Raw genomic sequence first — 15,269 nt, 5'->3', positions numbered from 1 at the left:
TAGAAGACCTGTACCATCTTTACCTAAGCTTATCATGTAGAGGAATAGGATTAGCCATCATCATTGGCGAGAAGCGATCAAGCTATCGTCATAGTAGACTTGTACGATCATACCTGATCTTCATCATGTAAAACTTCAGAAGAATATACTATTTTTATACCTTGAGTTTTCTACAAGAACCTCACAGAACCATGAGTTCTACACATCGTCGTAAAGATAATACCGACTTCGTAAGGGATCTTACAAAACCCCAGACACTCCATTGAAGATGGAAGTGCAATACCAACCGACTTAGCGTATAGATTATCGCTAGTCTAACATTACCTCATAGGGCGCCTTATCATACAAGGCACAAGCCCTAATATTTGGTGGCCAGCGAACCAGAAGAACTCTACAACGTCCTACGAAGAAAAATCAGAATAATAAATCATGTATCATAAGAAGTCAACGACGACGGAAGCAGCAGATTCTTCAAGCAACATAGTATCATCGTTAGTGAGCGACTTCAGAAAACAATAAGAACTCTTCAACGACGACGAAAGCAACAGATTCTTCAAGCAACTTAGTATCATTGTTAATGAATAACTTCAAGAAACAAAAACCGACGTGTCTTTTTCCTACGACAACGCAAGCTTCGCTCTCATTAGAATCATTCAAGAAAACATCGTTAGTGAGCGTTTCGGCACTGCAAGAAACAAACCGAACGCGTCTGCAGCATCGGATCTTTCAAGGGTTCTCGGGAATCATCGAAACAAACGCGCACGGGGGAAACTGAAGCCAAACCAGTCATCCCGCTAAATAGAGGGGGGGGGGGGGAAGGAGGACCAAGGCCGTGTGTCGTTATCGGAACACCGTGACTTCCCACAAAAGCAAGCTAAGTACAATTTTTTATTCATTTGGAGTAAATTTGAGTGAGTTTTTCCTTTTGCAGGTCGAATTTCGTTATTCCTGTGGCTGAAGTTACGAGACATCTTAATCTTACTTTTTTACAGAAATTATCTATATCATTGAGATTTCGCTACTGCGAGTTTTTATCTTTGAGTGTCTGTTTCCAGAAGTTCTACTGAAATATCATAATCTATACTATGTAAATTTTATCATTTGGTTTTGGGTGATTATTAATCCCTTACGTTACAAATCATATTAAACAGTGAATATGCGTTTACGCAGTGGACGTCTGTATTTATACAGATGCATGGATAGGGGGTCGTTAAGCACCGTAGTAATAGAAAACACACAAAAAAACAAGTGGAACACCCGTACAAATCTAGATAAATTAGAAGTAACACTATTTCGGGTCATGACAATAAATGCTCCTTTGCAAAGTCCCAATCGCAGTTTTAGCCTTGAGTTTTTTGAGTTATATAAAATATCGAACCTCAATGACTCAAACTCAACTTTAAAAATATGGCTGGATTGCAAGGAATAACATGTCTGTAAAAAACTTTCATCAGGCTAAAATGCGCTGAACCAGGATCCCTCACTATTTCAAATTTTAGCAAAGAATGAAGTACAAACAGTTAATATTGAATACAGTAGAGATAACTTGTCTTATAGTAATCGCTCAGTTCCTAATAGTTCGTCATTCATTGCTTTATACGTAACCAGCAACATAATACTAAAAACACACAATACGTTGCCGATGGTAATAAAGAGAAGGATCCTAATTATTACAAAAAGAAATAGAAACAGTAGCCCGTTCAGAATCAAACAAGCAAACTCGGTGACTGTCACCTAGTCAAGCGGTCAAGGTTAGTCAAAAACTGCCGAAGTGTTCAAAACATAGCAAATTCCACACAATAAGCGACTCTAGCAGAGTTTGGGGAAAAAGCGAGTGTTCTACCAATAGCTTTGTGAATTATCTTTTTGAATTAAAAAGGATTTTTCCTATGAAACACACGACCGTATAAGTAATCAGAGCAGGTTTTCGTTTTTTTTTTGTTTTTTTTTAATACATAAGTTATTATGAGTACTGGTGGATTAAGCCCAACTGTACGCGCGTAAAAAATTAGAATATCTTGTTTATTTCTTAATACACGTAATATCTTGTATTACGGACTCACGTCTGTTGTTCGAAACTTCCCACTAATGAGAAGTCCGATAAGCGAGCGCTTACAGATACCTCTATAGTTATAAAAACATTGATCTGTATGTAGTGTAATTGTAAGATCCATCTAGGGGTATACAAAATATTATCTTACATCCTGCAAAAAATAAGGCGTGTTTATCAAAGGAAAATCCTATAAACCTTCAAAACATATTAAAATCCGTTTGAACAAAAATGAGACAGTTAATCAAATAATAACTTATATAAAGGAACTATACATTTGTCTCATAAATCGTAACATTGTTCAAATGACCCAACAGAATTCTCCCACAACCGCAGTCGCAATTTGCACGCAAAATCTCGAGAAGCATGCACCCTCGAATGTCTTAGTGCGTGTAAAAAAGACTTTGCTGGGAAATGAAATTTTAATCCTTCCCGACACTCTGAAATATAACGATTTCCGCGAACAAAGCCCTAAAAGTATACATATCGTGGACACAGAAGTTATAAATATCGCATTTTTTATTGTTGCTAATTTTTTAATCACGCCCCCCCCCCCCACCCAACCAGTCGTGGATGAATCTCTCTGATAATCTATCTAAAGTTAATATCCGTAAAGTCATTTCAAGCAGAGGTGATTCAGCAGAATTTTTTTTTATCTTCTACCTGAATACCAGGAAGTTTCTCCACTAGCGAGTGATCTCTGGGAGAAAAACGGATGTCATTTAACACAAAATACGGTCTAAGGACAAACATAAAGCTATATACGTACCTTCGTATAGACTCTCACTGCAATTTCAAAATAGAGATAAATGACGAAGTTGAAAAATGTTAGTAATAGGAGCCATTAGGAAATCAAATAGCCCATATAATTTTCCCTCAAAAACGTCATGCCATAAAAGATCGGACTTGGCGTATCTGCGTAGATTTCTGTCACTTAAACAAGGAAACGACTCCCGATAGTTTCCAGTGCCATGTACCGACGACATCTTATCTCTGTTAGGTTAGAATAATTTTTTTTCACCAACTTGGACTTACTTAAAGGCTTTTACCTGATACCATTACCTAAGTGATTGTACCTCATATACCGTTTTCAGCACACTCAGGGGACATTATCAATTTTTACGTATGCCTCCGGCTTACGTTGCACCCCAATTATAATATAGTGTTTGGAGACTTTTAGGGGATACCCTACATGCCTATATGGAATGATCTTGTAATCTTTTCTAATACCTAGAAGTACATTCACATAAAGTAGAGCTAGTGCTACAAGAGACAAAGACAAATAATCTCAGAGTAAAATATCTAAATGTGAGTTTTTTAAAACGAACATGTTTATCTAGGTTTTATGTGTCTGGTCAAGGTCTTAAAAGTAGTCCATGGTGGAGGTGTCGGCTATTCATAACTTTCCGGTACTTATTAACGTAAAAGGGGGATACAGCACTTTTGCGCTGTAGTGGGTATTACAATCGTATGCAAATATGTAACTCTTCAATCATGACAGCTCCTTTAACAGGATACTTACGAAGAAGAGCGTTAGATTGATTATGGTCTAAAAAGCATCAACAGGCGTTCGATATCTTAAAAGCGGAATAATGCAGCTTACCTAACTTAAAAATCCCTGATTTAAATAAGGAATTTTTTTTTTTATCGCAACAGACGCCTCAGACCAAGGGGTAAGAGGGATATTACTTCAGTAATATGATAAACAGTTCTTCCCTATAGCTTTTTATTCACGTAAACTAAAGCCCTCTGAAAGTAAATATGCAGTAATAGGCAAGGAAGGGCTAGTATCTTTAACACTAGTACATCTTAAGTTCATAATCTATGGCTATCCTGATAAAGTCCTTACTGAACATGAGTCCTTTACCGAGTTTTTCAAAGGCTTTAATCACAGTCCAAAAGGAACTCGGTGACAAATGATCATTCAGGTCTTTGGAGCCAAGATAGATATCTACCTGGGAAAGCAATTATCATAGCTGACGCATTATCCGCCAATCCCGCACCATACAGCGAAGAACCATTAATTAGACTAAAAGATATAGAAACATCCGTACCTATTGTTAAAACCGTATCTAAACAGAAAATTCCTTAAACCCAAGACGATCGCGAGCATTGAATATCTGGGTTGGAGCGCAGAACTGTTACAAACTGAACAAAGCAAGAGTCAACAGACATAACCCAAACAATAAACACTTCGAAACGGAAACAGAGTCAGCAGCAATAAACACCAAACAATAAACACTTCGAAACGGAAACAGGGTCAGTGGCTAAGCAAAAACAATAAACACTTTTGAGCAGAAACCCTAAAGCAAAAGTACATTTAAAGTATGTGTATCAGAATAATGTAATCAAATGTAATATTATATGTAGGTCTGTGACGAGGAAAACCCGAAGAAACACAGCAGATGACTAACGACCAGGTAGTAATAATAATCTCTTTCATACCAATCGTCATAAACTGGTTGCATTCCGTATCATCCAGGGTTCCCTCCTATGTCACAGAAAGCCAAATCACTATCTACTGGCCTACAATGCTTACAGATATAAAAAGCACATAACTAATTGTAACACGTGTCATGAAAACAAGGGATACACTAAGACACTGTCAAGTTTAGGAGCCTATCCTGTGCCAAATCAATCCTTGAAAGAATATACTTACGAATTATTAACAGAATTACGAGTCTGACAGAGGGAATAAACACTTCTTAGTGTTAATAGTTCCTTGACATGTTATATAGAATTAATAGCACTAAAAACAAACACCGCAAATTGAGTGCGTTACGAATATTTATGAGTGCTAAATCAGTAAATATGGAATTCAACACATAATAAATCTGTGACTCGGGTGGTGTAAAAATCAATAATAATCTCCATAACACGTGGTGTGAATTCCTTTCCATTAAGAAAACCAATAATATATTTTATCGCCCAGAGTCAATCGGTTTGGTAGAATAACGGATAATTAAATAGGAAGTGTCAATGTCTTACGAGTTACAACTCGTGATGTTGGATCCGGACTGGATTATAGCGGTTCTCGCGGTTTTAAATACCTTTATCATTTATATCTTGTATCTATAGAATTGATGCCGCAAGTAGCCTTATACGGTACGCCGCTAGAACACTTTTCCACATATTCAAGCCAACCATTAATTTATCAAATATATATAAAAAAATATATAAATAAATAAATATAAAAAGAAAAAAATAAGATAAATATTGGATACAAGTGGAGTCAATATAATACACTCCGTAAGAAGTCGGAAGGGTTACAAATTATAATAAAAAGGAATCACGATAAAATAAATAAGCAAAACGTAACCATTAAATATCCAAATAAATATGCGTAAAGATTTGAACTCTAACTTAACGCTTTAGTAATGACAAATAAGCTAAAAGTTCAAACGCATATCAAAACCTACTGACATATTGTCTGTCCCGGTGATTTATATTCGTAGTCAATGAAAAAAAAAAAAAAAAATTAAATAAATAAAATAAATAAAATAAAATAAAAGAGATTTTAAAGTCAGGAAGTCTAGAAGTGAAAATGTTATCTATGGAATAATCCTATATGAATCTTATCAAGGGCTAATAATATATATAGGAATTTGTATGGAAACCATTTTTCATATAGTTTGAATAAGGAATATTTATTTAACATAATGCCAACATGAAACTAATATATTGTTCAATTTTGGTACTGTTGTTTTTTTTTTTTTTCAGACTTCTTCTCATGCGGGTGGAGAATTAAAACACTAAATATCATTTGAAAAATACTAAAGTCGTATCTCTTACAGCAAGTAACGTAACTCTTAGCTGGCTGAGAGCAATCTCCTGCCAAGTGACGACGTCATCATTGCCGTATCAGCATTTGTTCCTTTTAACCTCAATAATCTGCTTACACAGGCTTCATCTGTGTGTCGTCTCTGCTTGCAAAAGCAGATTGACTGGAGAAAGGAATGCTTAGCCGAACTTCGGCATGGGCAAGGCAGACATGTCTATCGGTGTGCGCAATGCAACTTTAGCTAAGGAGTTGCAATCATTTTAAAATAATAACAAAATAAGCAAATAGAATTTCTATAACAACAAAGAATAATTTTTCTGAACCTCATAGACATTTAGAAAGTATCAAGATATATATGTGAAATATTTACTTGCAACATTAGCCTATTACAATTCAAGTAAAACATTCATGGGAAAATGTCACATTTTCTTGAAAAACCCAGAGTTTATATAGAAATTAGTACATAGTGGGTTTTTCGTTGCATCTCCTACCTATTAATAATGTTTTAAAAGTTAACCTCAGAGGATGCGCACGAGAAAATTGAATATGAAACTTTGTTAGGGCACATAGAATCATGATTAATATTCTCTTTGACTCTTATGCTGCCTGGCAATCTTACAAATAGCTCCATTTTCCACTTCTTTGTCTAGTAACTTACTACCAGTAATATCGAATTTTCTTTGAGATTCGTAATGATATCATTTATTTTTTATAATTCTGGAATTTTTACAAGTCATCAATAGACCTGGATAGGTTCACTCATTGTTAATGCCATGGATAAAAAAGTTTGTACAGCGGACTCTTTTGAATTCCAAAATATCAGCGAATTCATGTGGGTTAAGTCTGGTCTAAATGGCTCTCTCCCCTCCCCTGTATTTGGATGTCGTCTGAATTTACTTTGCCTTGTGACAAGTATAATTTCACTTGCAGGCTGATTATGGAACCTGGTTACAGTATCCTGCAGTACGAGAGTTTCACATCGCAACTTCAACAAATCGTTCGTCGCAGCGGACGACTACAGTCAAGTAACAACCGCCTACAATGTGAAAGGAATAAGCACCATCATGGACTTCTTCGACCGACACCATATCTCGTCGTTAATCTCGTTTTAATGCGGAATGCTCCGGCTACTGTCGGAATCGATTACAAAAAGGGACATACTTCCGACAATTACGACCCGAAGGATATTCAACTCTACTTTGCTGGCGAAGGACTCGTGCTGGGATGATCTATTCATCGCGAACGTAATCGTGTAGCTTAGGATGCAGAGAATAAGTATGGAGCGCAAAATGGAACGTTGGACCCGCCCAGGCAAATTTTCCCCTTGTTTTAAAACCATTGAAAAAGGCCGTTTCAATTGGCTAAAGGTGGTTGTCTGGAACTGTGTAATGGACGAAAAGTTGTTCGAAAGCTAGTTAAAAGTGAAGTAGTATAACCTCGGGTTCATGTATCCTATATATATAAAGTATCATGTATTCCTATATATAATTGATCATAAATAACAGAGTCGAAATATATCTTTGCGTGTACGCAATAGGAATCTCTTATATAAATGATCATAAATAACAGAATCTAAATATATCTTTGCGTGTACGCAGTAGGAATCTATTTAAAGTGCACATATATTAATCATAATTATATGAATCCATATACCAATGTATAAACAAATCAGGTAGCCTATAATCAATCTGTTACCTTTTATCTTCCCAATATCTGCAGTTATATATGAGTTAGTATATTGATTAATGAATCAGAAATCAACGAATCAATCAGCATAAACATTAATAATTTTATCAATTCATATATGATATTTTTTATCAGTTTTCGTTTAAAATATGATTTTTATCATGTTAATCTTCATTCTATGCAATTATCAGAGTACATTAGTATTTTCTGTAGCATAAGTATCTTAAAGAGATGAAGTGAAAAACTGTATCATTATATTATCATGTGATCACTATTATTACCAATATCATTGTTTTATATTTTATTACTTGAATCAATTCATGTACACAATGAATTTTTATTTACTTATATATATATATATTCACATAGTGTCTGTATCACACTCCTATAAGTCAGATGCAAGTCAAGTTTGAGTAATATTCAGTAGCTGGTTTTGGTAGCTGACCGAGCTAATGTAAGTGTTTACATAATAAAAATATGGAATGTTAGTCCATATATATAAAAGTCTAAAAGAAACTAAAGAGGTCAACCAGATTGCTTGCAGGAATGTGATCAGACTAGAGACGCTAAAGATGACGTATACAATAAGTATGTAGGCTAAGATAACATGCCGTCACCTGTAGTCATTCAATTGTTTATAAAACATTAGTCCAAGCTCCCTGCTTGAGACAACTACCCCGACCTATTATTCAAACGGCCTACGTGATCTGTAGCGTGTCTCATTCGATTGTGTGTTCGTATGAAACTATGATATCTGATAGTATGTTCATATGTTCGAACTACTGTCTGTTCCTTCATAACTTGTAACAGAGATGGTAGACAGGCAGAACAGAGTTAGCTATCGTCATTAGAAGACCTGTACCTCTTTACCTAAGCTTTATCATGTAGAGGAATAGGATTAGCCATCATCATTGGCAGAAGCGATCAAGCTATCGTCATAGTAGACTTGTACGATCATACCTGATCTTCATCATGTAAAACTTCAGAAGAATATATATTTTTATACCTTGAGTTTTCTACAAGAACCTCACAGAACCATGAGTTCTACACATCGTCGTAAAGATAATACGACTTCGTAAGTGATCTACAAAACCCCAGACACTCCATTGAAGATGGAAGTGCAATACCAACCGACTTAGCGTATAGATTATCGCTAGTCTAACATTACCTCATAGGGCGCCTTATCATACAAGGCACAAGCCCTAATATATATATATATATATATTGACTATCCTATTTCTCCGCACACATATAAATACAGATAAACAACGTGTCCGGTCATTCTAAGGATACTTGACATTGAGGACTGATAGTCCTAGAAAGTTTGTAATTCTTCCTGAATATTACCTCATAAAACCGCAAACAACCAGAATCCATAAAACGACAATCAACAAGTATTACTGCCAAAAACTATAATACCACAATGAACCAGTACCAACCAATCACCACCTCATTGTTTCCTAAAACCATAAATCATTACCACCAGTATATAAGTAATACCACAACATCGAACACTCATCCCCCTAATAACACCATAGCACACATTATCAAAGATATTAACCTTTGTTACCGCCAAGAGAAACCCGAGAATACCTTCTAACTCTACGGTACTTTCCCATATGGTTTCACCCAAATTATCCCATCATTACAAATTACCCAGCTGTTTACGTCGAAGCGCGGCAAAAGCGCATAATTAAGAAAGATAGTAAAAGAATAGTAATGTTAAATAAGAGTGACCAAAGGATGTCTATATTCCATATTTCACCATCCATATATGAAACATAGAGAGGTAACAAAATGCATATCAGCACACAAATTTCTTACAATTTTCCCGATTTTCTCATCTTTGATATATGAGTTAAATCTGGACAAACCTGTTTTGTCATCTAAGGCTAAAAACCTATCCCCTTTCTTTTCTTCTGAAACCTTAAAAGGACTTTAAACATTTGGATCTAACTTATAATTTAATTAGTTTCAAGATCACGTTATCTCCAACCGCAATTTTGACATTTAATGATTTCCCATTGCTTCTTTCCACCTTTCTCATGTCTTTGACTCAAGATTGTGGCTGAGACAACGTGTCTCTTTAGCCGTAGAGGTGACTTAATTGCATCCTCCCACGGGAAGGTACAGACAACAAATTAAAATCACACCTCGTGCTTGGCAATCAAAGAATGCTTCGAATGGAGACATTTTAATAAAATCGCTGACCATAGTATTCTCATTAGCTTCCGGTCTGTATGGAGGATGTTACTTTTATATCCCCATAACTTATGCTAGACACTCTTAAGGTCTCATTTACAAATTCTCTACCATTGTCTGACAATAACATCTTGAATACCCTATAGCGACATACAGATCTATTGAAGAATGCCACAGCCACTTCTGCCGTTATATACTTTAGTGGGAAAATTTCCACTATGTTGTTAGTTCATCTATTACCACCAGCAAATACCTGTAGCAAATACCCCGATTCAGAGAAATTCCCCAAAATGTCCATATGTACTCTGAAGAGGTCTACTAGATATTGGATATGCCCCTAAGTTTATTATTATTATTATTATGCAATAATTATACATTAATTTGTGAGTAATATGAAGAGGTAAAAACTTAATTACTTATTTACGTTATTTATATTTATTCATTTATTTAATAATGGGATGAGGTTGCTAGACCTATCCGTTTTCCTTGGCCCCAGCACACACTGGGCTGACTGATGGGCTGTAGGGGAAGACCATTCCATTGTCTAGCATACGTGAGTCGACTGCTACACTTCTCAGCTGTGGTGACCTACTTTAGCAGATAGATAATAAAAATATATTCTTTATTTATCCAAAGCAAATCAGTGCCAAACAAGGAAAGCTACCTTTATATCCAAAGCTATTTCATCTGCAAGGAACTTCTTCCCTTCAGCAAACGCCCGATATTATAGAGGGGAAACATGATTGCCTCCTACAAGGCGTCACGTTGCTGTACAAACGACCCCTATTTGGAATGTGCCAACTCATATCGGCGAATATTTTCTGCTCTCCCGCCATTTATGCTACTCCCGCCCACGATAAGAGCTAATATCTTGCGCTTATTGTTCCGGTGTTTCCAACATATGAAATCTGGAAATCTGTTTGGAACCCTTTATTGACTCTATGGAATGACGGGTGTGCAGTCATGCCTCTCGAATGTTTAGAAGCAGGGACCAGAGATCGAGCGATTTTTATCGTCGTGTTTGAGTCGTCCCCGAGGGAATAATAACGGTAGATGTGTTAGTCTCTCTCTCTCTCTCTCTCGTCTCTCTCTCTCTCTCTCTCTCTCTCTCTTTTTTTTTTTTTTGTACATCCTGATAGATTTAGTATATGACACGTATTCTCTTATTTTCAAGTTTGATGAACTCAATAGTATGAAAATTTCCCCCGTAGGGGGGGTATTGCCGTCAGTGCACCTCATGATTTACAATGTAGGCATTATTTAAGGTTCTTTGCATCGTTCCTTCGGCCCCGAGCTGCTCTTTATTCACTGAAGAACGGTAAAGAGGCGACCCTAAAATGATCATGAGAATGTCATGACATACTTTCATATTACTGCTTATATTTAAATTCTTTTTTTTTTTCTTATACTCATTTTCAACCTTTTTCAGTCATATTTCACATCCTTTATTCATTTAGGTTTTACTTCCATAGGAAAATTTTGAAAAAGAAACATGTACACAATAAAAACTTTCAATTCTTCATCCGTTAAAAATTTTCATATTACTGGATGAATTTTTCATGTATACTCATTTTCAACGTTTTTTTTGTTTTTTTTCATTCATATTTCACATCCTTTATCCATTTAGGTTTTACTGCCATAGGAAAATTTTTGAAGAAAACAAAAATGTAACCATAAAATGTTTCAATTCTTCATCCTTAACATCAGCAGACATCAGTACATCTTTATGGGTTCCATTCGCTATAACATCATTTTGAAAATCACCCAAAGAAACTTTACAGAAATAGATATAATATTTTTCTTTTAATATGATTTAAATTATACTGTAGGTTATTACGTATTACCCATGATAGTTTTATCTCAACCAGAATTTGGAATCTGATTCTAGATCTTTGAAGCAATAAAGTGAAAATCTTAATTTAGACGTATGGGAAGACAGATAGACATAATGTGTGTGTGTGTGTGTGAGAGAGAGAGAGAGAGAGAGAGAGAGAGAGAGAGAGAGAGAGAGAGAGACTTTTCAGTGGCGACCTAACTCACTGTATCTTTCGAAACGAAATTCTACAGGACTGATGTTTTTATAAAGCCCATATCAGGATTCACGTAAATGCATTTTCTTGTTCACTTCGTATATAAAAAGTAAAGGGATGAAACGAGCTCTAATATTCGTGTCTTTTTCAGTTCAAAAATCCTATTTTTTGTCAAGTATTTTTTTTTTTTTTTTTTTTTTTGTGCTCCTATCATGAGTGATCTCAACAAATTGTTAGTTCCGTACACGTATTGCTTGTTATATCATTATACTTGACGCCATTCTTTCATATATTTCATCTCCAGAATAATATGCTTATAAACTAACAGGTTTTAGAGGGAGATGGATTTTTTTCTTTTACTGAATGCTTGAATTTCTTTCGTTTAGTTTGACAATATTATTGTATCCATCGCTGCGACACCCCTCCAGGTATTCGTCTCTTTCGGTTGTTCCGAGTCAAGGAGTCCTCATCAGGCCTCTCCCATACCCACTTTGTGCCACATGTAAGGGCTACCTTGACTAAAAGCCTCGCAGCACATCCCAACCTTTGCGATTGTGAATTTAGTCATCAGTTAAAGTGGTGAGACTTCAGGTAATGAGAGACAGAGAAAAAAACTACAAATGACTACCTACTTCCCCCGTTCAGTTTCCTATGCAGAGAAACATTATTAGGAAAAGTTGGTTATACAGCTTAAGGAGGCCTTATGCCAACACGGCTCTGTTATCCAGTAACGGGTGTTCTCTGGTTGATTGCTGGGAGGAGAGGGAGAAATATTCTTGTGTGGCATTAATATAATAATGATAATAATGAGTAATAAAGACGAATACAAATAAAATAAACATCATTTACTGTAAACCTAAACTAATCTTTACAAAATTTAATTGATACCACTTTGAACCCATCTAGAATAATGTAAATGTGATACTCTTCTTTAAAAAGGGAATTCTGTGGCAAAAAACTTCCTCCAGATTTCTCTCTGAAGCAATATTAAGAAAATATTACCTCCCAAGACCCTGAAGAGAAGAAGAAGAAGAAGAAGAAGAAGAAGAAAAAGAAGAAGAAGAACAAGAAGAAGAAGATTGAATAGATAGTGACCACCAAATATCCTTCTGACGATCTGAAGGCGAATCATCCACCCAGCAATTGATGACTGATTTATGTTGATTAAAACTGGCGCCACATCTAGGTTATAGACGCCGACAATCAGGTCCGGTCCGCGACTCTGGCCTCCATCTTCTCTCATCGAGAGTCCTGAGGCTCTGCGCCCTACAACGCTCTAGGCTTTGGATTCCTGATCCAAAGGGCGGCTTCTTGACAAGAGGAGTTCACGAGACGCTTCCTTGATTGCTCCGATGAGTGACAGATAGTTTGTTTGTGGTTAAGAGAACAGAGTGGATGAGAGAAGACCGTGTTGGTGCCAGATGGGAATTGTATGAGGTCTTCTCTCTCTCTCTCTCATCTCTCTCTCTCTCTCTCTCTCTTTCTTTCTGAAATAAAAGCTACACGGGGTTTGATACACACACACACACACACACACAAATATATATATATAATATATATATATATATATATATATATATATATATATATATATATATATATATTATATATATATATATATATATATATATAATATATATATTATATATATATATATATATGACATAGATAATTCTATTCTGTATAAAGCGCGAAGCATATTTCTCCTATTTTTTTCTTAAGCTTAGGTTCTAGTAAATCAGTTCTTGTTACTCGGTCGAGTCATAAACATAAATTTTCAAATGACAAAGTTCAGAAAATGTGATGATAAAACCTTTGGTTTTCAATTCTAAACCTTTTCGGGGCATAATCCTGGCTGAAGTGTTTATGTTAAGTCTTGTGATATTCTACCTTGTGTTTTCTTTCAAATGAATTAATATCATTATTTTTGTTTTTTTTAGACTTGTTAAAGGTCTCGTAACTTTGGTTAAAAGATATTGTATGTTTGTAAAGTACTGAATTTATAATCTATATGCTCAGAGTAAATTTGACAGTTTCAGATTACGTGGAATAATCGATCTATATATATTATAATATATATATATATATATATATATATATATATATATATATATATATATATATATATATATATATTTTTTTTTATCTTAGTGAAATTTAAAATATTGCAGCACATTCACTACGGAAGATAACTTTATGCCTTAACATGATGGGATTTTTAGTGCTGTTGTATTGAGGAATGTGAATTTTTTCTTCGAAAAGAAGCAGATATTAGGTCTGCACTTATATAGGAAAAAAAAAACATTGTTTGCTCACTTTCTATTTAAATCTATTACTTTTCTTTTAAAAAGTGGATTAAATTAACGTTTCACTAATTGGCAATTGTACTGATGTGTCTTATAGGAATCTATTAAACAATGATTGTATTCATTGGTTTCAAGTATTCCTATTTTGTTCAATTTCAAGAGCTGCATTTATCGTACCCTGAGAGAGAGAGAGAGAGAGAGAGAGAGAGAGAGAGAGAGAGAGAGAGAGAGAGAGAGAGAGAGAGAGAGAAATGGCAGACTCCTCACATAAGTTGAAATTAAACTGTACAGCAAAACCTTTGATAAAAGGCAGATGTCTAGTTTTATGAAAAAACAGAGACAATAGTAAATTGTGAAATTTAGGAGAGAGAGAGAGAGAGAGAGAGAGAGAGAGAGAGAGCGGATTTTTGTCTTCCGAAGAAAACTATTCCGAAAGCTGAATTAGGGAAAACTATTTTCCTCGTTTTCTCATTTCCTTTCTTTTTGGGGAAAGTCTAGAGACTCAATTCCTTCAGGAGATGAAAAGTTGTGCAGAGGAATAAGATGGATATGAGGTCTATTGCTGGAGCTTTCCAGGATCAGGAATACTCCAGAATTCTCTGACAGGTAGAAGCTGAGAGACTGGAGATATTTACATACACACACACACACACACATGGAGAGAGAGAGAGAGAGAGAGAGAATCTAAGTTTGTAATTGCCAAAACTAAAACCATAAGATTATTTTCCCTCTAAAACGTAATATTGTTCTGTTGTTGTTGTTATGCTGTAAATGTTCAAATTGTTATTCTTCTGTTATGCAAATGGAGCGGATTAGTGAATGGTGCCTTAAGTGGGGTATGAGGCTGTATTCCAAAACGAAAACACTATTGATTTATAGTAGATCTCGTACTGATTTCCCACCCCATCCTCCCATACCGGTGGATGGGACTCTGCTGAATGAGTCCGAAGCTTCACCTATTCTATGTATGACTTTTGACCCACATGTTACTTTTGAGAAACATCTAATGAAAGTGTTAGCAAATGCCACACAGATGTTAGGTATTCTACGTCAGGCGACATTCATTTAGAACTGATAAAATCAGGCATTTGTCTTTCCTTTACTCGAGTACTCCGGTATGGTCGTCTGCCTCTACCAGAGATTTATCCCTCTTACACAGAGTCGATCGTGATGGTAGGGTTCTGTTTCCTAATAGTAGCAGTTACGATTTGGGA

The sequence above is a fragment of the Macrobrachium nipponense genome, chromosome 38 (assembly GCF_015104395.2).
Source record: "Macrobrachium nipponense isolate FS-2020 chromosome 38, ASM1510439v2, whole genome shotgun sequence".
NCBI classification, from domain to species: domain Eukaryota; kingdom Metazoa; phylum Arthropoda; class Malacostraca; order Decapoda; family Palaemonidae; genus Macrobrachium; species Macrobrachium nipponense.
Note: the sequence above shows the minus strand (reverse complement) of the source record.